The sequence below is a fragment of the Urocitellus parryii genome, unplaced genomic scaffold (genome assembly GCF_045843805.1).
Source record: "Urocitellus parryii isolate mUroPar1 unplaced genomic scaffold, mUroPar1.hap1 Scaffold_163, whole genome shotgun sequence".
NCBI lineage: Eukaryota > Metazoa > Chordata > Mammalia > Rodentia > Sciuridae > Urocitellus > Urocitellus parryii.
Genome location: NW_027552143.1, coordinates 283,904 through 306,971, shown reverse-complemented (window position 1 = coordinate 306,971; position 23,068 = coordinate 283,904). Strand labels below are relative to the sequence as shown.

Sequence of the window (23,068 nt, the reverse complement as noted above, 5' to 3'; positions counted from 1 at the left end):
TATACCTCTCAGATGTTTCAGGGAGTATTTTAAATGCACCAGCCACCTCAGCAAAGCTATTCCTGAGTCAGATGTCTCAGTACCAGTACTTCATTATTGTCAACAGCCTCAGTGAGGATACCATTAGGGTCACATGCCTCAGTGAGAATACTAAATGCATTTGAATCCTTAGTGACAATGGGACTTGTGTCAAAGGACTTATGATATCATATGTTTTAGAGTCTCCTCTGAGAATATTATAGTTGTCAAAAGAGTTAGTCAGTAATATATGTCAGAGCCCTCAGTGAAGACAGTGCCTTTTTAAATAGTTTCCTGTGTTTAGTTAGAGCTCTGAATAAAAATATTATTGTGTTTCAGAGGCCTCAGTGTATTTTTTCCTTATTTGTCATAGGCTCTCATGGATATTTTATGACTGACACAGGCCTCAGTAATGATATTGAGCATGTTAGAAACCTCTGTGAGGACATTATATGTCAGAGTCCTCATTGATTATATGTGTAGAGGACTCATTGAAAATATTATAGGTGTCAAAGAACTTAGTTTTTATGTGAGTTTTAGAGAACTTATTGAGAATATTTTTATGTGACATAGGCTTCCACAAGGATTTCATATATGTGTCAAATGCCTCAATGAAGATATCATATTTTTTCTAGTTCTCTGTGAGGATATCTTATGAGTTTGAAGGTTTGACATGTTATTTTCTAGGGGTCTCAATGTGTATGTGATATCAGCCAGTGGTATCATTAATGATATTTATTGATAACAAACTCATATTATTTCAGTGCGCACTATATATGTTAGAGTCTTCATAAGAATATTATATTGTACTTAAAGCCTCAGTGAAATGGTTTATAAGTGTAAAAGGCCTAATTGAGGGTATTATACTATTCTTTCCTGTTAAAAGAAAACAGGAAACAATAGAAAGAACTCCCAGTGGAAAGAATGGTCAAAGCTATTCCCAAAGGCTTCAAGCAGGAATGAAGTAAGCAACAAAGCACTATAGAGTTGGATAACAAACAAAATCTTGGAGTAAATATCCAGATGCTCATTTATTTACAAGTAAATGACTAAACAGATAAACAAAAGAGGCTAAATAAAAACATCTTATGCAGAATTTCAAGTAATTGAGGTGGACATTTGGCCCTCAAGGAGTTAGGCCTAACTTCCCACTCCTTAAGAGGGGGCTCTGCATAGTGACTTACTCCAAAACAATATATATAATGTGTACATGTAGAGAAACATAACTTCACAGTGAGAAATCTGGCAAACACTACATCAGTCAGGTGAGCACCTTGAGGATATGAAATGAAGAATAGCACTTCATCTGTAATCTGCTTTCCCCAATCCATAACCTGTCTACATATGAGAAAAACATGAACTGAAAATCTAAAAAGTACCTGATAGGTACTCCTCAACTGTCAGGTCCTCCTCAAACATCAAGGGCATCAGAGAAAGGAAGGTCAGAGAAACTGTCGCTACGAAGAAAAGCCTATGGAGACAGGATGACTGTCTTGCGGAATCTTAAATGGGGTCCTGGAACTGAAAGAGGCTGTACTGAGAATTCAAAGGAAACACAGACATTAGTTAATAAGAGCATATCAGTGTCTGTTTATCATGAAAAATCATGTATGAAGTTAACACATCTGAGATAGCTCACGTAAGTCATAAGAGCAAAGAAACTGGGTAGAAGTTACATAGTAGATCTCTGCATTTTCTTTGTAATTTCTGTGTAAACATAAAATTACTCTAAAATAAAATCTTAAGACATGGCTATATTTTTCAAACACCTGCTCATTTAATTACTCAGAATATCAATTACTAATAATTGACATTCTTAACTAGTTCTGCATTTTGTTAAGAGAATTTATAACAAAAATGTGTCAAACTAAGATAATGTAAGATAAATACTTATTTTATATGTTTTATGTTAAAGTAATAATATGTTTAAACTTATTTATCATTATTTATTTTGCTATTTCTGGGTTCTGGATTTTCTCTCTAAAAATTTCAAAACTTTAGAGAAAAAATCTACGTTTTAGAGACACTATTTCAAGTCATGGTTGAACTTTTTCTAAAGAGTCATGATAAAAAATATGTTACAAGAGCAGATTGATTCATTGTGAATGGATCATTGATCCCAATGGAGTCTTATCTTTCGTTTGTTTCTATGTATACCCTTCAACAGTAATAGCATCAAATATTTGCCACTAGGAAAAATATTTAAACAAAAAATGTAAACAGAATTTGTGACAATAACTTATGATGCTTTCTAAAAAAAAGAAAAATTTAAAAGAATATCAAAGTCAGTTTCCTCCATGACGTTCTTCAGAAGTGGTAAAACTAGAGAAACATCAATGGAAGCATGGTTTATGAGTGATCTTAGATATTCTCGTGTTTTATGGGGAAATTATATTTTAGAAATCATAAAAATATTGGATGCCCAAACTCTTTAATGTTTTCAAATGTAGTTGAATTTCTATGTAAGTTTCTCATTGATATAGCTAGTCATAAAGCTAATAAAAACAAAGAATCTATGGGGCTGGGATGTAGGTCAGTGGTGGCATACCTTATCCAGAATTCAGGAGGCCCTGGGTTTGATCCCTAGCACCACAATATTTTTTAAATCAGTGCCTTACTTGTGTAATCAAATAGAAAGTGAACCATCACCACTCTTAGGAAAATGTTAAGCCTGAAAAACAGTTAATAATCAAAATACTCTTACAATAGAAATAGCCTATTGTGACCAGATGTGTCATATCATAAAGTACATTCACATTATAATATCAAAATATCAGAATCAAAATACTCTTAGAATAGAAATAGCCTATTGTGAGCAGATGTGTCACATCATAAAGTATATTCACATTAAATATCCTCTCAGAACAATAAAAAAAGACTTTGATGACCATTTAGAAGGAGAAAATGGCTATAATATAGATTAGAAAATTATTAAGAAATTAGAAACATGAGGCGAGGTGCTGTGGGCACGGAGAGCGGGTGGCCTAGGCTTGGCGGGTGGAAGGGTCCCTCCTGCAGGGTTTGTGGAGTGAGCCGGGTACACAGGGGTGGTTGTGTGGTGTCCCCTCTGGCTGTCCATCTTGAGGAAGAGCTGAGTGGGCGGGAAGGATGGAGGACCAAGGGTAGTTGTCGCGGAGGTGATCTGGGTGCTCCGAGGCCCTCATAGGGAAGGCCTCGGGAAGCTTGGAGGTGTGGAGAGGAGAAGCCCATCCTCAACCAATGCCCAGCGCTGGGCAGATCCGATGTTGGGCTGTAGAAATGCTCTGTGTGGTGGGTGGGGTGCGGGTGGTCTTTTTCCTTGGCCCATCTTGCCCGTCATGCACGCAAGGAAGTGAAAGGGGTGTGGCCTCTGGGCACCTCTTCAGCTCCCTTGTGAGCTGCCCTGTAGGGGTACCCTGCAATCATGTAGGAATAGGAGACGCTGGCAGAGCCTTGCAGTCAGGACAGCAATGATGACACTGAAGATGTTTCATTGTTTGATGCAGAAGAAGAGACAACTAATAGACCAAGAAAATCTAAAATCCGACACCCAGTGGCATGATTTTTCCATTTGTTCTTCTGAGTCTCTGCCATTATAGTCTATCTTCTCTCTGAATTGCTCAGCAGCAGCTTTATTGCTTGTATGGTGACAATTATCTTGTTGTTGTCACGTGACTTTTGGGCAGTGAAGAATGCCACAGGTAGAGACTGATGGTAGGCCTTGGGTGGTGGAATCATATTGATGAGGATGGAAAGAGTCATTGGGTGTTTGAGCCCAGGAAGGCATCTCCTCAGGAGAATAAAACTGTTTCAAAAGTTGAATCAAGAATCTTTTGGTTAGGACTAATTGCCTGTACAGTGCTGTGAGTGATATTTGCCTTTAGTGCTTTCTTCTCCCTCAGAGTAAAATGGTTGGCATGGTTATCATGGGTGTGGTGCTACAGGGTGCCAACCTGTATGGTTACATTAGGTGCAAGTGGGCAGCTGGAAGAATTTAACTAGCATGGCTACCTGGTATCTTGAAATGCAGTTTTTAAGACAAAACACCAGAAATGAACAGACTTCTTGAATAGAGAGAAAATTATATTTTCTGTGATATTGGGGAATGGCTGAAGAGATTCTTGATTATGAATTGTTTAGAGCTCAGTCCAGTATAAAAAGGAGCATTGATTTTTGTTTGTTTGTTTTGTTTTCACTTGCAAAGTTACTATAAAAACTGTTTTTTTAAACAAAGTTTTAATTTTCTTTTTCTAGTAGTTGAGGCTGGGAAGTATGATATCATTAAGAACATTGTCAGAATTTATTTTATGGTGTACATATGTATGCATATAGTAATGTATCGGTATATCCCAAATTAATGTGTTAGTTTACATATGTTACAGAGATATTTGCATTTTGATCCATAGAATATAGGATGTTCTTAATATATCTCAAAGGTATGTGTGTTTACATACTATTTCTATAGGTTATTTTCAGAAATAAGTTGATTCCATGATTAAGAGTAAACACTTGGCTTGTGTATGAGTTAAAAAGTTAGAAAAAAATGTTAATTTTAAATATATACTTCATGTTGAAATTGCTTATGTTACACATGCACAAGTGAAAACAAATTCAGGCTGGTAGTGTTAACTAGTTTCTAAAATTTTCTTTTATTTTTATACTTAAGGCCTAACTAATAAATGGAATCTTTATAGTTTATGTTTAAGGGATACCCAGGATTGCTGCTGTTTTATTTATTTCATAGAAAGGATAGTCATATTTTATTTTGGAACTTCCTGTAAACTCTTCAGTGATCTCTGGACTAATAAAATCTTTTAGTACTAAATGAATATTATTCTTATGTCATAGTAAAAATAATCATTTAAATACTTGGCATAATAAATGCCTAAAGACATTTTATGAATCTATTTTTTCTTGCTATAATGGGAATATTGTAAATCATACATTTGTATTAATAATTTTTCTTAAACAAGGCAATATATTTAACTGTAAACTAAACCAATCTACAAATTATTGTAGGCAGTTGTAAATTCTGTTGAGATACTGGAAACTTTGTTGGAGTCTTTTAATCAGCAGATTATATTGTGAATGTATTTGTACATTGTTAAAATATGTTTAAAGATGTTTTGTTTTAGTTGAATAAATGCGTATTGGAGTCAAAAACAAGAAATTAGAAACATGATAATGCATAAAAATTCTCTAGGCCATACTAGGCACTTTGAACTGTAATCACAGCTATTTTGGAGACTGAAGCAGGAGGATCACAAAGTTTGAAGCTAGCCTCAATACCTCAGGAACTTAGCAAAATCCCGTCTCAATATAATATTTTAAAAGGGCTGAAATTCATTGTTTGCCTAACATAGTCAAGGTTATCAGCTTAATTCTCATCACCATAAATAAATTTAAAGAATAACTCCAAACCAAGCATAAAATATGAGATAACTGCGGCATTTATAGAAGAGGGTGGAATCTACTATGTTGAACACCCCAAAAGGATTCAACTATATTTAATTATTTTTCAGCTCATGATATCAACATGTCTAATCTCCACTTATATTACTTCATTAAAATATGGTAAAAAGTGTATGTACTTTTTTAATGATTTCAAAATATGAGTTATACTCAACTCTATTCTAAAAACTACCTTTGAAGCACATAGAGCACCAGCATTTATATAAAATGAAATCAGGCCATTTCCTACACAAAGTAATATTTAGTAAGTACTAATATATACACACATTATTTCAAAAGAAATTAAAATTGATGAAATCAAAAGGTCACTGGTATGCTTTTGAATGATATTTTGAATATATGAGAAACACTTAATAGAGTTCTCCAAAAAGAACTTCTGACAATATATAAAGCATTCTTATTAGAAGGTCAATTCCCTTGCTTGCAAGTAGTAAGAGAAACTAACTACATGATGAATGTAAGACTTTAATAATAAGATATTCAAATATGCTTTCTAAATTTGAAAAAGTAGAAAATGTCTGTTTAAAAAAGTCTATTTTTGGTAAATGTATCTGTTTTGTTTTTAAAGAATCAATTGACTTTTATCTTACACACTGTAATTATTTCAGTGATTTTAAGCTGGAATATCATGTAATATTAATAGGTGGAATTTTAAAATATCACCATCCTCTTTCTTTCTATAAAATTGATTAGCAAATTTTCTTAGAATAATTTCAACCCAATTTGGAAAAGATGTGTGTGTGTGTGTGTGTGTGTGTGTGTGTGTGTGTGTGTGTGTAAATACATAATATTTTAAACAATTCTCCTGACCCTTGGGTCCTGTGAAAGACATATTGTCTGTGTGTGGTGCTGAAATGGAACCCAGGGACTCTCACATGTTAAGCAAGTTCTCTGCCACCAAGTTACACACACTGTCCCAAAGATATTAATAAGAAAAAGATAATTAAAACTTTTTGAGATGATGAGAACTGTCAAACAAGATAATTCAATCAAAACAAGGTAAACTAAAAAGTATATTTAAAAATATTGTTGATAAAAATAGCAGAAGTTCAAAGTTAGAGAAGAAATTAAAAATCAAACTGCAGAAACCTACTACATAAAATTGGAAACCTAGAGGGAATGGGTAATTTCCTAGTTAAAAAAAACACATTAATAAAAGATTAAAATAAGAAAACTATGAATGATCAATCAGCTTAAAAAGTTTAAAATGATGCTTACAGATCTCCCATTGGGACAAAAACCAGGAACATAGGGGTCAACGGTTAAGTGTTAACTGACTTTTAACAAATTCTGGATTTACTTAAAATGTTCATGATCTAGGAGGAAAGAATGAAATCATTACTTAAAATAAATACTTCAATTAATTAAAATTAATTTCCTCAATTAACTTTGTGGTATAATACCAAAGCATTATATAGTCAAGATATTTCAGCAGATGTAGAATGTCAACACAGTATACCATTACAAATGCACTGCCAAATAAACTGACTTGCTCAATCAAAGACAAAATGTATTCTTAATCAAAATTTTGATTAATTTAGCTCCATAAAATCCATGAACTATTTTTTCACAAATTCTGGCTTACTGGAAATAACATATTTAAACTTAAATAACCTTGTGGGTTTCATACATCTACTTTTCCATTTTTTAATATTTTTCCTGCTTTAACACAGTAAAAATAAGCAGTTAGAACAATTCCTCCTCCCTCTGTGCCAGAAATCATCCAAGTAGCTGTGTTTTTTTAAAGATAGAGAGATAGAGAGAGAGAGAAAGAGAGAGAGAGAAGAGAATTTTATTTTTTTTAATATTTATTTTTAGTTCTCGGCAGACACAACATCCCTGTTGGTATGTGGTGCTGGGGATCGAACCCAGGCCGCACGCACTCCAGGCGAGCGCGCCATCAGTTGAGCAACATCCCCAGCCCCAAGTAGCTGTGTTTTGATGACAAGTAATCAGAGCCTCTTGAAGGGATGTTTCCCCAAAGTAAACCTTGCTGAAATAATGAAGGAGAGCAAGGCTCCCTCCTCAGCTCTCAAATGGGCGCAGGGAGTGAATCTGCCCTCTCTTCACACTTCCCTTTTCCTCACCTGCCGCCTATTTATCCAGAAGTTTCTGGAAGATCTCTCTGAGGCTGCTCTAGGCATGCCTATAGACATGACCCACAGAATCCTCAAGCCAGGATCTCTCTAAGGCTAGTCTGAGAAGAGCATCCCTGTAGATTTGACTCAGTGTCCCCAAGTGAGGCATCCCTCTGAGGTTGCTCTGAGGAGAAGGGAGCTTGGGATGACCCTACACACGTGACCCACAGTGTCTCCAAGTCAGTTATCTGCCTGAGGATGGTCTGAAAAGAATGGAGCTCTAGGTGTCCCTATAGCCTTGACCCACAGCTGGTCTTAGAACAGAGTTATAGCCTTGATCCACAGTGTCCCCAAGCTGTGAGTCTCACTGAGGCTAAAGAGAAGGGACCCTAAAGTCCCTATAGACACAACACAAAGTGTCCCCAAGCTGGGAGTACTCCTGAGTCTGCTCTAAGAGAAAGCTCCAAGTCCGCATACACATGAACCACATTGTCTCCAAGGTGGGAGTATGCTTGAGTCTGCTGAGAAGGTAACTCTCCTCCCATACATTTGACCCACCAGGGTACCCAAGTTAGGAGTTACCTCCTCAGACCAGAGGTGCTCAAGAGAACCTAGGGTGCCAAGCTGGTGGAGTATTGCTTCAGACAGGAGGCACATGGAGCACCCAGGGTCCCTGAGCTGGGAGACTCCAGGTACATGGCATACCCAGGTTCCCTGAGCTGGGATTATCTCCTCAGATCCCAGGCACAATGAGGACCCAGAATATCCAAGCTGGGAATATCTCCTCAGATCTAAGGTGCACGGAGGACCCAGGGTCCCTGGGCTGGGAGGACCTTCTCAGACACCAGACACACCAAGGACCCAGGGTCCTGGAGCTAGGAGTACCTCCTCAGACCCAAGGCACACAGAGGACTCAGCGTCTCTGAGGTGGGAGTATCTCCTAAGACCCCAGGCACATGAAGGACCCAGGGTCCCCGAGCTGGGGGATCTCCTCAGACCTGACACACACGGAGGACCCAGGGTCCCCGCGCTGTGAAGACCTCCTCAGACATGATGCAGACGGAGGACCCAGCATCCCTAAGCTGGGAGTATCTCCTCAGACCCCAGGCACAGGAAATGCCCAGGGTCCCCGAGCTGGGAGGACCTCCTCAGACCCAAGGAACACAGAGGACTCAGGCTCCCGGAGTTGGGAGGGCCTCCTCAGACATGAGGCACAGGGAGGACCTAGCGTCCCGACCTGGGAGTATCTCCTCAGACCCGAGGCACACACGGAGGACCCAGGGTCCCAGACCTGGGAATATCACCTGAGACCTGACACACAGGGAGGACCCAGCGGCCTCAAGCTAGGAGGACATCCTCAGAGCCGAATCAGGTCTGAGGAGGAGCTCCGCATCCCCACACACATGACCCATAGTACCCTCAAGCTGTGTGTATCCTGGAGGCAGGTCTGTCACTCCCTGGTGGTTGACCCAGCACGCTGGCAATTTTTCCTGAGACAAGAGCTCTAGTCCTCACCCTGAAGAAGGAAGGACAAAGATGGAACGTGAGCCACTGTTCCCTGCTGACCCCGCCCAGTGTGAGACTCTGCTCATACACAGGGGCACCATTCCCTGATGGCCACGCCCAGTGCAGGCCTCTGCTCATGGGCAGAGACACCACTCCTGATGACCACGCCCAGAGCCAGACTCTGCTCATGTGCACAGGCACCACTCCCTGATGGCCACGCCTAGTGCAGGCTTCTGCTAACCTGCAGTGGTAGTAGGGTGGCTAGTCTTTCTTATTTCTCTCAGCGCCTTTCTGTAGCCTCAGCTATTACTGAATAGGATCTATTCCCACTTCTTTAACTAAGTCTGGCTGTGTTTATTTGTGCCATCACCAGAAGTGGAATCTCAGGAGAAGAGAAACGGGAGGCCAAGACACTGAGACCCGGGTCCCTGGACTCAACCAGGCCACACACTGCTGTAGCCAGGGTCCAGGCAGGCAGAGGCACAGACATGAGCACCTGCAGGGAGACCCTGGACACTTCACTTTTGTGCCCAAGGGCAGGAGGCCAAAAGCAGGTCCACACAGAGGCCTCTGCAAAGTGTAGACATGTGACTGAGTGAGTGATGTAGCCAAGGACTGCCAAATTTTAACGTCATGGGTTTTAAGAAAAGCAGTGAAATCCCAGCCCATCTTGACTGCTTTCAAGGTTGTGAGACCCTGAGCTCACACGACCCCCCAGCAGCCTCTGGGAGCTGCAGGGTGCACCCCTTGCCCTGGGGCATTCTAGATTGAATTATCTTTCCTTGTTTCCCAGCTCTCACCATGAATGCCTCTAGGAGTTGCAATTATTCCCAGAGATTCTTGACAGTCTAATTTGGTGTTCTGCCCACACAGCCCTCACCAGGCAGGATCATCAGAGCTGTGTGCCACATGCTATCCCAAGTGCCCTGGTGGACCCTGGCAGTGGAGACTGGTGTTCTTCCCATGTAGCCCTCACTCCAGAAGCCTATGGGGAACTGCAAGTAGCAGAATTACCCTCATATCCCATGCAGCCTTCACTACAGAGGCATCTGGGTGCTTCAGAACCCCCAGGATCATGGACATTGTAGCCTGGTGCTGGGTTGGTGCAGCCCACACTATAGTTGCTTTTCACAGCTCTGAGGCCCCAGGAATTCTGTGTATTGTAGTCCACTTTGCTCAAGCATTCATGACCTCAGAGGTCTAGAGCTGCAGGCTATTGATTTTTCTGGGCAGTGCAGACCATCCTACCTAAGTAAACCCCACCATCAAGGCTCCCAGTATCAGCACACCACAAGCCTGCCTGGACACCCCTGAGGAGTCTGGGTGGTGCAATACAAATCTTGCCCATGCAGTCCTCAAGAGGTAGATGTCTGGGAGCTGCAGGCCCTGGGGGATTCTGGTAGTGTATTCTTGCCTTCAGCCCGCACAGCTCTCACTGTGGAGGCCTCTGAGTGGCAGGCCACACAGGCACCTGGACATCTCCAAGAATTCTGAGTAGTGTAGTTCAGTTCTCTACCCTGAAGCCCTCACCACAGAGTATTTTGGGGGCTGCAATTTCCTGAGGATTCTGGGTAATGCAAGTCAGTGTTTTGCCTGCATGCCTCCTGTGAGGGCCAGGATAAATGCAAGCCACATGCTTACCTTGGTAATGCAGAACTCACTGTGGAGGGTTCTTGGACTTTAGGCTTCACAGTCATCAGGGTATCCCCAGGAATTATGGGTAGTGTAATCTGACCTTTAGCATGAAAAGCCTTTGCTGTGGAGGCCTCTAGGAGTTGCAGGCCACATGCTCACCCAGGCAACATGTCCCTAAATGATTCTGGGTAGTATAGTTAAGTTCTGTTTTCTACAATTCTCATCACAGAGGATCCTGGGAGATGCTGGAACTAAGATTTGTGGGTAACATAGTCCTGTATTTTGCCCATTCACCACAGAGGGTTCTGGGAGCTATAGCCCCTGAGGATTGTAGGTAATGTAGGCTAATGATTTGATCACCACAGAGGAAGGTACAGCTCATGAGGATTCTGGATAATGTAGTCTAGTGTTTGCCTGCACAGCCCTACTGGGAGGACCACAAGAACTGCAGACCCATGCTTTCCCTGGTACCCTGGAGAGTCTAGGTACTAATGCTCTCATCACAGAAACTTCTGTGAGTTATAGGCAGTGAGGACATACCCTGCATTGAGCCTGGTGTTCTGCCTTTGCAGCCCTCAACCCAGAAGCTCCTGGGCACAGCAGACACCCAAGGGATATGAGAAGCACAGTTTGTCATTCTGCCCACACAGACCTCACTGCAGAGGTCTCTGTAAGCTGCAGGTCCCTTAGGGCTCTGGTCATGCAATCTGTCATTTGGTCCATGCTGCCCTCAATGCAGAGGGCTGTAGGAACTGCAGGTCCTGAAGGATTCTGGGCAGCACAGGCCATCATAACCTTTGCATCTCTTGCCCTAGAGCCTCCTGGGAGCTGCTGGCCACATTCTCACTAGCCACTCCTGAGGACTCTGGGCAGTGTCGTAACCAATAAGTGTTCTCTTTCCTACATTGTATCTGACATAAAAGGGCCACACTGCCATTTAAAAACCTGGCTTATATCTGTTTCTGATTATTAACAGTGTTTCCTAAATGTTTAAGAGATTGAAAGCTATCCTTTCACTTTTGCTAGTCCTGATAACATGCAAACCCATGATTATAATTTTTATACACTATGGATTCTAAATTTTACTTTAAAAGTTAAACAGTTAATTGTGACATTAACCATTACTAGCTTTTTCATATTTTGGATATATTCATGTTCTTACAGAATAGAAGCCTTTTAAAATGTAAGACTTGGTAGAGCCCTTTACCAAGATGATGTTCTCTAAAACTGTCTGTAGCAATAGTCTCTTTCAGGTTTATATAGAAATAACAAATTTGATTGATATTTATTTATGATATTTAATGTTTTATAACTGGATAAGGGTAACCTGTTATCAATAAGTTATACATAAAATTTTGTGTTACTCTTTATACTGGGATGGGAATTTAAATGTATTTTTGGAAAGTAATAAGCAGAGCCTGGTTTGTTTAAAGGCTGAAAATGTGGAATATGATTTTGCCATTTTTCCCACAAAAAAGAAGTTAAGAGCTCTCTTAGCCTTTATATTCTATTCATGTTTCAGATGAAATGTTGTTTGTTTGTTTGTTTTATAAAGAAAAGAAGTTTATTTGGCTCAAGGTTCTTGTCCAAGATTAAAGGGCTGAATCTAGTGATGGCCTTTTTGCCGGCAGAATATTGAGATGGCTCAGTACATCATATAGTGAGGGAAGGGACTGGGATTCTCCAGATAGCTGGTTTCTATAGCAGCCTCACTCTCAAGATAGCCCATAAGTCCATTAATCTGCTCATAGTATAGATGGATCAACCCTTCTCAAGTTAACCAATAAACTCATTAATCTGTTCAGGATATGAATGGATCAACCGTGCACAAGGACAAAGCTCTAAAATGGATCAACCCTGCACAAAGACAAAGCTCTCATATGGATCCACCCTACACAAGGATGAAGCTCTGATTGCTTTGATCACCTCTTAAAGACCCCACCTACTTTTCTTTCTTTTTTTATTGGTTGTTCAAAACATTACAAAGCTCATGACATATCATCTTTCATACATTTGATTCTAGTGGGTTATGAACTCCCATTTTTACCCCAAATACAAGTTGCTGAATCACATCGGTTACACATCCACACATCCACATTTTTACATAATGCCATATTAGTGACTGTTGTATTCTGCTACCTTTCTTTTTTTTAACTGGGGATTTTACCCAGGGATATTTTACACAGAGCTACATCCCCAGTTCTTTTTATGTTTTTTTTTTTTTTTTATTTTGAGAAAAGATCTTGTTACATTGATGAGGTTGGCCTCAAACTTGAGCTCTTCTCCCTCAGCCTCTAGAGTCATTGGAGTTTCAGGTGTGTACTACCCTGCCTTGTGGTTCTACCTCATATATTTATTTATTTTATTTGTTCAAATTAGTTATATGTGGCATATTGACATATTGTACACAAATGAAGCACACTTTCTCTTTCTTCTGGTTGTACATGGTGCAGAGTCACTCCAGTTGTATAATCATAGACGTACGTAGGGTAATTATGTATGACTCATTCTACTGTCCTTTCCATCCCTGCAGTCATAACCTTCCTTCACAGTCCTCTACACAAACCAAAGTTTCTTCATTCTTCCCTACCTCCCCACCCCACTATGAATCAGTATATGCTTATCAGAGATAATGTTCATCTTTTGTTTTGGAGGAATTGGCTCATTTCCCTTAGCATGATATTCTCTAGTTCCATCCATTTATCTGCAAATGCCATAATTTCATTCTTCTTTATGGCTGAATAATTTTCCATTATTTAAATGTATCACTTCTCTTTATCCATTCATTGGTTGAAGGGCATCTAGGTTGGTTTCATTGTTTAGCTATTGTGAATTGAGCTGCAATAAACACTGATGGGGCCACATCACTGTGGTATGCTGATTTTAAGTCCTCAAGGTATAAAATGGGGAATGGGATAGCTGGGTCAAATGGTGGTTCCATTCTGAGTTTTCTGAGGAATCTCCATACTGCTTTCCATAGTGGTTGCCTCAATTTTCAGTTCCACCAGCAATGTATGAGTGTGTCCTTTCCCCCACATCTCTGCCAACACTTATTATTGCTTGTATTCTTGATAATTGCCATCTGATTGAGATGAAATCTTATAGTAGTTTTGATTTACATTTCTTTTTCATTTGTTTGTTAATGGATTATATTTCTTCTTCTGTGAAGTGTCTTTTCAGTTCCTTAGCCAATTTATTGATTGGATTATTTGTTTTTAGGGTGTTAAGTTTTTGAGTTCTTTATATATGTCCTGGAGATTAGTGCTCTATCTGAGGTGCATGTAGTAAAGACTTCCTCCCATTCTGTAGGCTCTCTCATTACATTATTGATTGTTTCCTTTACTGAGAAGAAGTGTTTTTGTTTGAATCCATGCCATTTATTGATTCTTGATTTTACTGCTTGCACTTTGGGAGTCTTCTTAAGGAAGTCAGGTCCTAAGCCACCATCATGAAAATTTGGGCCTACTTTTTCTTCTATTAGGTGAAAGGTATCTATTCTAGTGTGAAAGTCTTTGATCCACTTTGAGTTGATTTTTGTGCAGGGTGAAGTATAGAGGCTTAATTTCATTTAGCTATGTATGGATTTCCAGTTTTCCCAGCACCATTTATTGAAGAGTCTATCTTTTCTCCAATGTATGTTTTTGTCTAGTATGAAATAACCATATTTATGTGGTTTTTATCTCTGTGTCTTCTATTTTGTACCATTGGTCTACATGTCTATTTTTGTACCAATGCCATGCCATTTTTGTGACTGTTGTTCTGTAGTATATTTAAGGTCTGGTATTGTGATGCCTTCTGCTTCACTCTTCTTGCTAAGGATTCCTTTGGCTATTCTGGATCTCTTATGTTTCCAAATGAATTTTATGATTGCTTTTTCTAGTCCTATGAGGAATGCCATTGGGATTTTAATACAAATTGCATTGAATATGTATAACAGTTTTGGTAGTTTGGCCATTTGGACTATATTAATTCTGCCTATCCAAAATCATGGGAGATCTTTCCAACTTTTGAGGTTTTCTTCAATTTCTTTCTTTAGCATTCTATAGTTTTCATTATAGAGGTCCTTCACCTCTTTTTTTAGGTCAATTCCCAACTACTTTATTTATTTGTTTGTTTATTTGTTTATATATTGAGGCTATTGTGAGTGGAGTGTTTTTCCTAATTTCTCTTGCAGTGTATTCATAACTTAGTATGGAAATGCACTTGATTTAAGGGTATTGATTTTTATATCCTGCTACTTTCCTGAATTCATTTATTAGGTCTAAAAGTTTTTCTGGTGGAATTTTTGGATCTTCTAAATATAGAATTATGTCATTGGCAAGAAGTGATAGTTTGTGTTCTCCTTTTCCTATGAATAATTCTTTAATTTCTTTTGTCTGTCTGATTACTCTAGCTAGAGTTTCAAGGGCTATGTTGAATAGAAGTGATGAAAGAAGGCATCTTTGGCTTGTTCCAGTTTTTAGAGGAAATGCTTTCAATTTTTCTTCATTTAGAATGGTGTTGGCCTTGGGCTTAACATAGATAGCTTTTACAATGTTGAGGTATACTCTGTTTTTCTAGTGTTTTGAGAATGATCTTCATGTTGCTGTATTTTGCCAAATGCTTTCTTTGTACCTATTGTGACAATCATATGATTATGCTTCCCCAGAGTCAAAACCCTTACAAGAAGTACTCTTGAGAGGCTGGGGTTGTGGCTCAGAGGTAGAGCGCTCACCTGGCATGTGCAAGGCCCTGGGTTCGATCCTCAACACCACATAAAAATAAATAAACAAATAAAGATATTGTGAACAACTAAAAAAGGGGGGGGCTCTTGATTTATAACAACAAGCTTCAATATCTGTCCACACAGTGACCAAGCAACAGCAGTAGTCACCCTCACTAAGTCAGAGTCCACAAAGGTACTGAGCTGCACATCTCAACATCAGTTTAATAGACACCTTAAAGAACATGTGCCCTCCATGGTTACCTAGTCCTGGATCTTCTCCAGTTCAAATTCAGAACTTTCCCTTACTCACGAGTGAGCCTTGCACCTCTCTCTGACCACCACGCCTTGCCAGGACAGTCCAACCACACGATGCTTTGCTCCTGGAGGGATGGCAAAGATGACCACCACTCTGAGGTAGAGGCTACCTTTTGTCCACACGTGACTCTCCAGCCTACTCCCTGCAGAAGTCAAATAGATGGTGTCCTAACTCAAGCAAGGTTCTACCCAGCAACCTCCCACTTCCTGGAGGTAGAGCATGGCATTCTTGAGAAAGATGCTCATACACCAAGTATGTGGAAGTCCAGCTTCATGGGCAGCCCTGAGTAGGACACAGCTCTGCAGCAAGTTCAGGCTGTTCCAGCAAGCAGTCCACCCATCCCAACTTGACAGACTCTGGGCTGGAGATTCTATGGTAGGAAAACATGCTGTATGTGTGGCTCATGTCACCTCCAACAGCGTAGGCCCTTAGGATTTAGGCACATAGACAAGCTGTTGGCACAAAGAAAATACATCATTTTAGAAGCTGCTCAGGCAGTCTACTGGGCCGTGGTAGAGAGGTCACGCCCGACTTCAGGCATCAGCCTAGTAGCCATGTCCATGATGGGCTGCAGCTTTGTAACATTCTGGTTCACAAGAGGGATGAACCTGCTGGCAATCTCTTGTAAGTTGCAAGTGGTCCACTGGCAGCTGGGCATAAGATGGAACAAGACACATGTAGGCTGCTTGAGGGCACAGATGGCCAAGGTGCCCTCTGCCGCTCCATTAGCTCATCTTCTAGTCACCCCATGGCCACTCTGGGAACAGGAGTAACCTTATATTTCCCACTGGTAGAAGAGAATGAAAGATGACCTTGAGTCCTGGATAATGTAGTATATTGGGTATGGCCTCATGTGTGTGTTTGTGTGTGTGTGTGTGTGTGGTACCAGAAGCATTTGAATGTGGCTTAATTTGGAAATGGGTCTTTGTAGAGACAATGAAGTTAAGGATCTCAAGATGAGCTCATCTTGGATGCCCCTGGTAGGGCTATGTCCAAGTTCCAGGCTCTGCAGGCTGAGCAATATCCTGTAGCTGTGTAGCTTCCAGGTGAGGAGGCCAAGCCCTCCATGTGTACACTTGGTTCATAAGTAGAGGCAACTTTCTGATCAATGAGCTTACTGTCAGTGTAAGTTGTTATTCTTCATTCATTAATGGAAATTGCAGGCTTATATTCATTTCATAGGGATGCTGTAAAAACATTACACAAACCAGATGGTTTGAGCAACAGAAATGCATTGTCTCAAGTTCTTGGAGTTCAGAGATCAGGTTGTTGGTGGGACCTGCTCATCTGAGGACCATGACAAATTCCCTCCTGTCTGCAATGGTATGCTGGCCATATTTGGAGCTCCTGGGCAGTGGAAGTATCACCCAAGCATGACCTCAGTGCAATGTGCTCTCCATGCATGCACAAACTCCCTTTTCTAATGAGGATACTGGCATATTGTATCAGGACTGCCCTATTGCACTTTGACTTTGTCTTAATGAATTGCACCAGCAAGAGCCTATTTCCAGTTGGAATCAATAAGCCACATTCAGAGAGGGGCTAATACTTAAACATGCAGGTTTGGGGGAGGGGACAATTCCACCCTGAATGGGACACAGGAGCAGAAACGTGCCAGCACAATTTCCCACTGCTTGTGAGAAGTGGTTGCAGGTGGCCCCTCTTTGTGTTGTAGACATTCAAGGGATGCTTAGACTCCTGCCTTTCAGCTTATCACTACTGAAAGCCAGTCTGGAGGATCTGGGACCTGGATAAAATCACGTGCACAGCACGCTGTGTGCACATTGTGTGCTCAAAGGGATAAATGTGATTGACTTGTTGTAATCATTTCTACTTTATTGCTGTTTGTTCTGGCCAACAGTGTCACCTAAATTAAGTCTACTCTTTATATAATATTTCATTATGCAAAGTCAGAGATCCAGATGGATCTTTCACTGGGCCCTTGTGGCTTTTCCTCATCTTCCTTTTGGGTCAGCTCTCCTGTCCATCTGCCTGTCCCTAATCAGTCATTCTGCTGTGTTTGCTGTATTGTTGGATTTTTACCTGCTCATATGTATTCAGTTTACTAAGAATAAATTTGTTTGATACCCTTTTAAAACCCTCTTAAGAAGTGACTCTCTAGCTCATTAGCCTAAGATGGCTTTTAGTTCCCTACCAATTCAGAAATTCTGGATTTTAGTGGCTCCACTTCAGTTTTTGGAGGAGACAAGAGGGACTTGCTCAGTGTCCATGAGGGCAGAGCCGGACTGGGAGCAAGTGTCTCTGTCACCCTCCACCAGGATTCCTTGTATGCCCTCAATAACATTGTATCTTTGGACTTACCAATTCAAACAATGCTGGGCTGGTAGAGTGCTTGCCTCACATGCACAGGGCCCTGGGTTCAATCCTCAACACCAGCAAAAAAAAAAAAAAAAACAACCAAAAAACAAAATCAAAGAATGTCTTTGTTCTCAAATTGTAGGCTCTCTATTCACCTCACTTATTGTTTCTTTTGCTGAGAAAAAGCTTTTTAGCTTGAATCCATCCTATTTATTGATTCTTGATATTCATTCTTATGCTATAGGAATCTTATATAGGAAGTCAGAGCCTAATCTGACATGATGGAGATTTGTGCCTACTTTTCCTTCTCCTGCTCTTACTGATGCCAAACCTGTTCTAGTCTCACATGGGAATCATGTTCATAATGCTGAAATTCTCAGATGACCATGCTAGTGGGGCTCTCTCTCCAGACCCCCATGCTGATATCTGCTCAACTCAGGGGCCAGCTGGATAGTTGGGGTGGATTCTACTTTGCTCTTTGTACTCAAAAGCACAGCAGCTTTCAAGATGCACAGGCCAGAGTTGTGTAAGAAGCATAGATTGGAATGAGATGCCTGCATCAGAAATCAATTGGAGCCCAAATTTAATGTCTAAGAAGAATGTTTAAGAACTTGAGATTGTTTAAAGCATGGCACACGATGTCTCCATCTTCTCTGGTGCTTCCATGATGTCTGAGTCCTCTGCAGCACTCCCAGAACTTCCATGTCCTCCCATGAGGTCCCATGACATCTGTGTCCTGTGTAGCATTCCCAGGATGTCCACATCCTCTGTGGCACTCCTATAAGGTACCATGGTATCCATATTTTGGAAACCAGCTTCTCATGAAATTTGAAATATTAGCCAGTAATGTTGAATTCAGCTCAGCAAACTATCTTTCATTGTTTGTTCAATGAGAGGCTGAGTCATCCCTTGAGATGCTGGCAGACCTGCTATCCTGGTCATCTGTGCAATTGTGACACATTTGCAGATAGCCACAGAGTACCAAAACACTTGCTCACATCTGCATAATAAGTTGTGGCCCAACTTCTGGCCCCATTGCAAGATAAACTATCATTTTCAAATGTCCTTCAGAACAACAGTTGGAGCCTCAGCTGTGGCCAGGTGTCTTGTTTCAAACCAACATAGTGTGTGTGAAAATGTTGTAATTTTGAAATATCTTGGTAATTTCTTATTTGGCCCATTGGTGAACTACTTAGGGGCATGTTCTTTAATTTTTGTGCAGTGTGACTTTCCAAATTTTCTTTCTGTGAGTGATATATTTTATTCTATTGTAGTCAGAGAATATGCTTAGTTTGATTTCAATTCATTTAGACTTAAGATTAGTTTCATGGCCTAATTTATGATGTTCTCCTGCCGTGGAGGGAAGCAGACTCTGCTGTTATTGGAGAAGCATTCTGTAAATGTCTGTTGGGCCTTGCTGGTTACATGGTTTTTCAGTCTTTTCTGTTTCCTGTTGGTCTTCTGTCTCCTTGTTCTGTGTTATCCTCAACGGGGTGCTGTTTCCTGATGGGCTTCTGTCTCATTGTTCTATGAATTATCCAAGGTGGAGTACTCAAATCACTGCTTTGTTAAGCCACTTGCTTTTCCCTTGAGATCTGGGTTTTGCTTTGTGTGCTTGGGGTTCTGTTGTCACTGCATGTACTGTTATATCCCACTGGTACAAGGCTGGGGACACCAGTAAAATGGTACATGATTTTTGTCTTCACTTTCTGGCACAGAGATCCTAAGACCCTGGGACTTTCCTGAGTGAGGAGGGGGTTGGGTGGCCACTGGTTCTGTTGAAGTGATCTTTCTAAGCAAGCTATTAGCTAGCTTCTGGATTCAGACTGGTCACCAAAAAGACTAACCCTTGATTGGAAGGTTGGGACCTTTAGCTCCACTTCCCTCCAGGGAGCTCCTGCCAGGCTAGAGATAGCATTAATCGATCATGACCAATTGGTGAAGGTGTTCCTGCTCTTGATTGCTGTCTGAGAAGATCACAGTGTGGGGCATGCTGTGGCAGGACCACACCATCTGGAAGCCAGAACCATGGGGATGCTATGGCAGGACCACACCATCTGGAAGCTGGAACTAATCCTAAGTCTAAATGGATTGAAATCAAACTAAGCATATTCTCTGACTATAATCGAATGAAATATATCACTCACAGAAAGAAAATTTGGAAAGTCACACATGCCCCTAAGTTGTTCACCAATGGGCCAAATAAGAAATTACCAGGACATTTCAAAATTACATCACTTTCACACACACCATGTTGGTTCGAACCAAGATACCTGGCCACTTGTTTATAATACTCATGATATGGAAAAAATGGCATATGTTAATCAATAATAAAAGTATGTATTGCCTGAGAATGCAGGAAAATTCCCAGAATGAGACTAAGCATACAATTAAGACATTCCCCAAGGTATGTTTCAATATCTCTCAGGACACAAACAATAGTGTTATTCCTCAAGAAATTCACAGGAAAAAGATTGCAAATCGAGGTTCCTGAGAAAAGCTTAAAATTTATGTCAAACCCCCATTCTAAAGTCAAAACCTGTGCAACATATGTTCCCCCCACCAACAGACCCTCCTTTGCCTTACATGAGAATTCATGATGAGAATGGAAAACACATAGTTTATATAAATGACAAATGGTTTTAGGTGCAAAGCCTGCCCTTTAGTTAAAGATTACAAAGACATAAGAATTGGTGTGCTTTGACCAAGGATCAAGGAAACTCTTTTTAAAAATCAGTTAAATAGATCATATGAAAAAAAGAAAATTACCTTGGAAATTAAAAATAAAATAATGTAAAATTAATATAGTTATATTTTAGAGGCACTTCAGAGTAGTAGGCTTTTTAAGTAATAGACTTTCACTATTTTAAGTGTGTTTTACACGGATTTTAGTTTAGAAGTAAGAAAGCTTACCAATAATCATAGGTATGCTTTATTTATTTATTTATTTATTTTTTAGAGAGAGAGAGAGAGATAATTTTAATATTTATTTTTTAGTTCTTGGCAGACACAACATCTTTGTTTGTATGTGGTGCTGAGGATCCAACCCGGGCCACATGCATGCCAGGTGAGCATGCTACCGCTTGAGCCACATCCCCAGCACAAGACTTTCACTATTTTAAGGGTGTTTTACAGGGATTTTAGTTTAGAAGTAAGAAAGCTTACCAATAATCATAGATATGCTTTATAGTTAAAGGTTGATGAAATAATTATAGGTATGCTTAGAAGTTAGTAGTTAATAATAGGTCAAGAGTTATGTAGTCTAGCTGTGTATCCTAGCACCTACTTATTGAGGTGAAATATGTAAAAGCTTAATCATGATTGCCTAAAGTTATAGAAATATATTTTTAACAATGTACTCAATATCTTAGGTAATCAGCATGTCAGAAAAGATTATAACTCTTGAAAATCATGTAAACAAAAGAAGTTTCAGGCTTTGAGGATATCCATTAACTACTTGAAAAAAAACCACACACTTGTTTAAAAAAAGGTATAAAAATAAAGGCTCCTCTAGAGGCAGCAGTTTTTTTTCAGGAGGCTGCTGGTAACTTGCAATCTGTAGGCCCGACTCTTCTTCTTTCGCAGACGCACTCCTCCTTCAGGACTCCTGGATCCATTGCTGGGGCTAGACCCCAGCAACCAATGATGTGACGAATCTTGCCTATGGAATGAAGCCACAATAAGCAGGGGCTATGGAAGAATGAAAGAAGTTCACTGGATTCGACAAAGCAGAATGAAGGGAAGCAGTGGTGGGTGAAGAAATAGGAAAGACAGTGGAATGAGTCCGACATTACTTCCCTATGTGCACATGTGAATATACTACCTGTGTAACTCCAAATCATGTACAACCACAAGAATGGGAAGTTATACTCCTTATGTGTATAATATGTCAAAACACATTCTACTGTCATGTACAACTAATAAGAACAAATAGAAAAAAAATAAAGACAAAAACCTAAATGATGGGGTTCAAGAACCTCCAGGCTAGCAGGCAGGCAGATATCACCTGTATGGGGCTTATAGGCTGTGAGCCTCCCTCTTCTACATTGCCCCAGGCATTTCTTTTATTCAGCTGTTCTTGAGTTGCATCTTTCATAATAAACAGGCAGGTAAAAGCTTTCACCTTCTTGAGTTCTGTGAGTCGTGTTAGCACATCCAGTCATTTCCATGAGGTGACGGCCTGAGAGGACAAAGGAAGGAGAAAGGCCATGTGTGGCACTTTTAGAATATACTTTGGCATAATCTTCATGCAGGACTACCTGTGCAATTTTTGTAGCCCTGTGCAAACTGAACCTGCAGAATCTCTTATTTAAAAACTCCAGAAAGCTTAAAACAGCACCAGCAGACCATTAAACCAAGCTCACGGCCCATCTGAGTGGACCAGGCTACATATCCATGACACCAGCCAGGGTCCAGGGTAGGTTTGTCCTTGTAATCCTATGGACTCAGCTAAGGTGGTCTGTGGAGTAGCCGACAGCTGTGGACAGAAGAGGCTGATGTGAACTTGCTGTAGATTCTAACTGAAAGTAACCCTTGATCTGATAGGTTTTCCACACTGAAGTTAGTCTCTGTTGAGGCAGGGCAGGATGGCTGGGAAGAGATAAGAGTTTTGTCATCAGTAGAGCTGGCAGGGAAGACCTCAAAGCTCCATCAGAACTAGACAATTCCTGGAGAAGACACAAACACTCTAAGTCTCAATATGCATAGTATGTTGACAGGATGCTCTTGGAGAGCTTGTACTGGCTCTGCTAACATCAGCTTCTCTTAGAATTAAAGCCACAGATATCTCTATAGGGGCTGAATCCAGTGTGGTTTTGATTTTAACAGGAGTCCTAGCTTAATAGAGAAAGTTATGGCCTGGAAAATATGAGCGACTTCGAGCAATCGCTGGAGGCCATGCATCTCTGCCTTGTCTCATGTTTTCACCCGAAGGGGTGAGCTACAGCTCTGGCGTGGGCCCTTGTGAACCTGTGGCAGCTACTTCTTGGGGCCTCAGTTTCTCAAAGCAAGAGAGTCAAACCAGCTGACTCCAGGCACTCC

The 23,068-nt window shown here is 40.5% G+C and overlaps 1 pseudogene; it reads left to right on the top strand.

Moving 5' to 3' along the window:
- The first annotated feature begins 1,624 nt into the window (after positions 1 to 1,624).
- On the top strand, positions 1,625 to 4,066 carry LOC144251716 (Golgi apparatus membrane protein TVP23 homolog B-like; annotated as a pseudogene).
- The last annotated feature ends 19,002 nt before the right edge of the window (positions 4,067 to 23,068 follow it).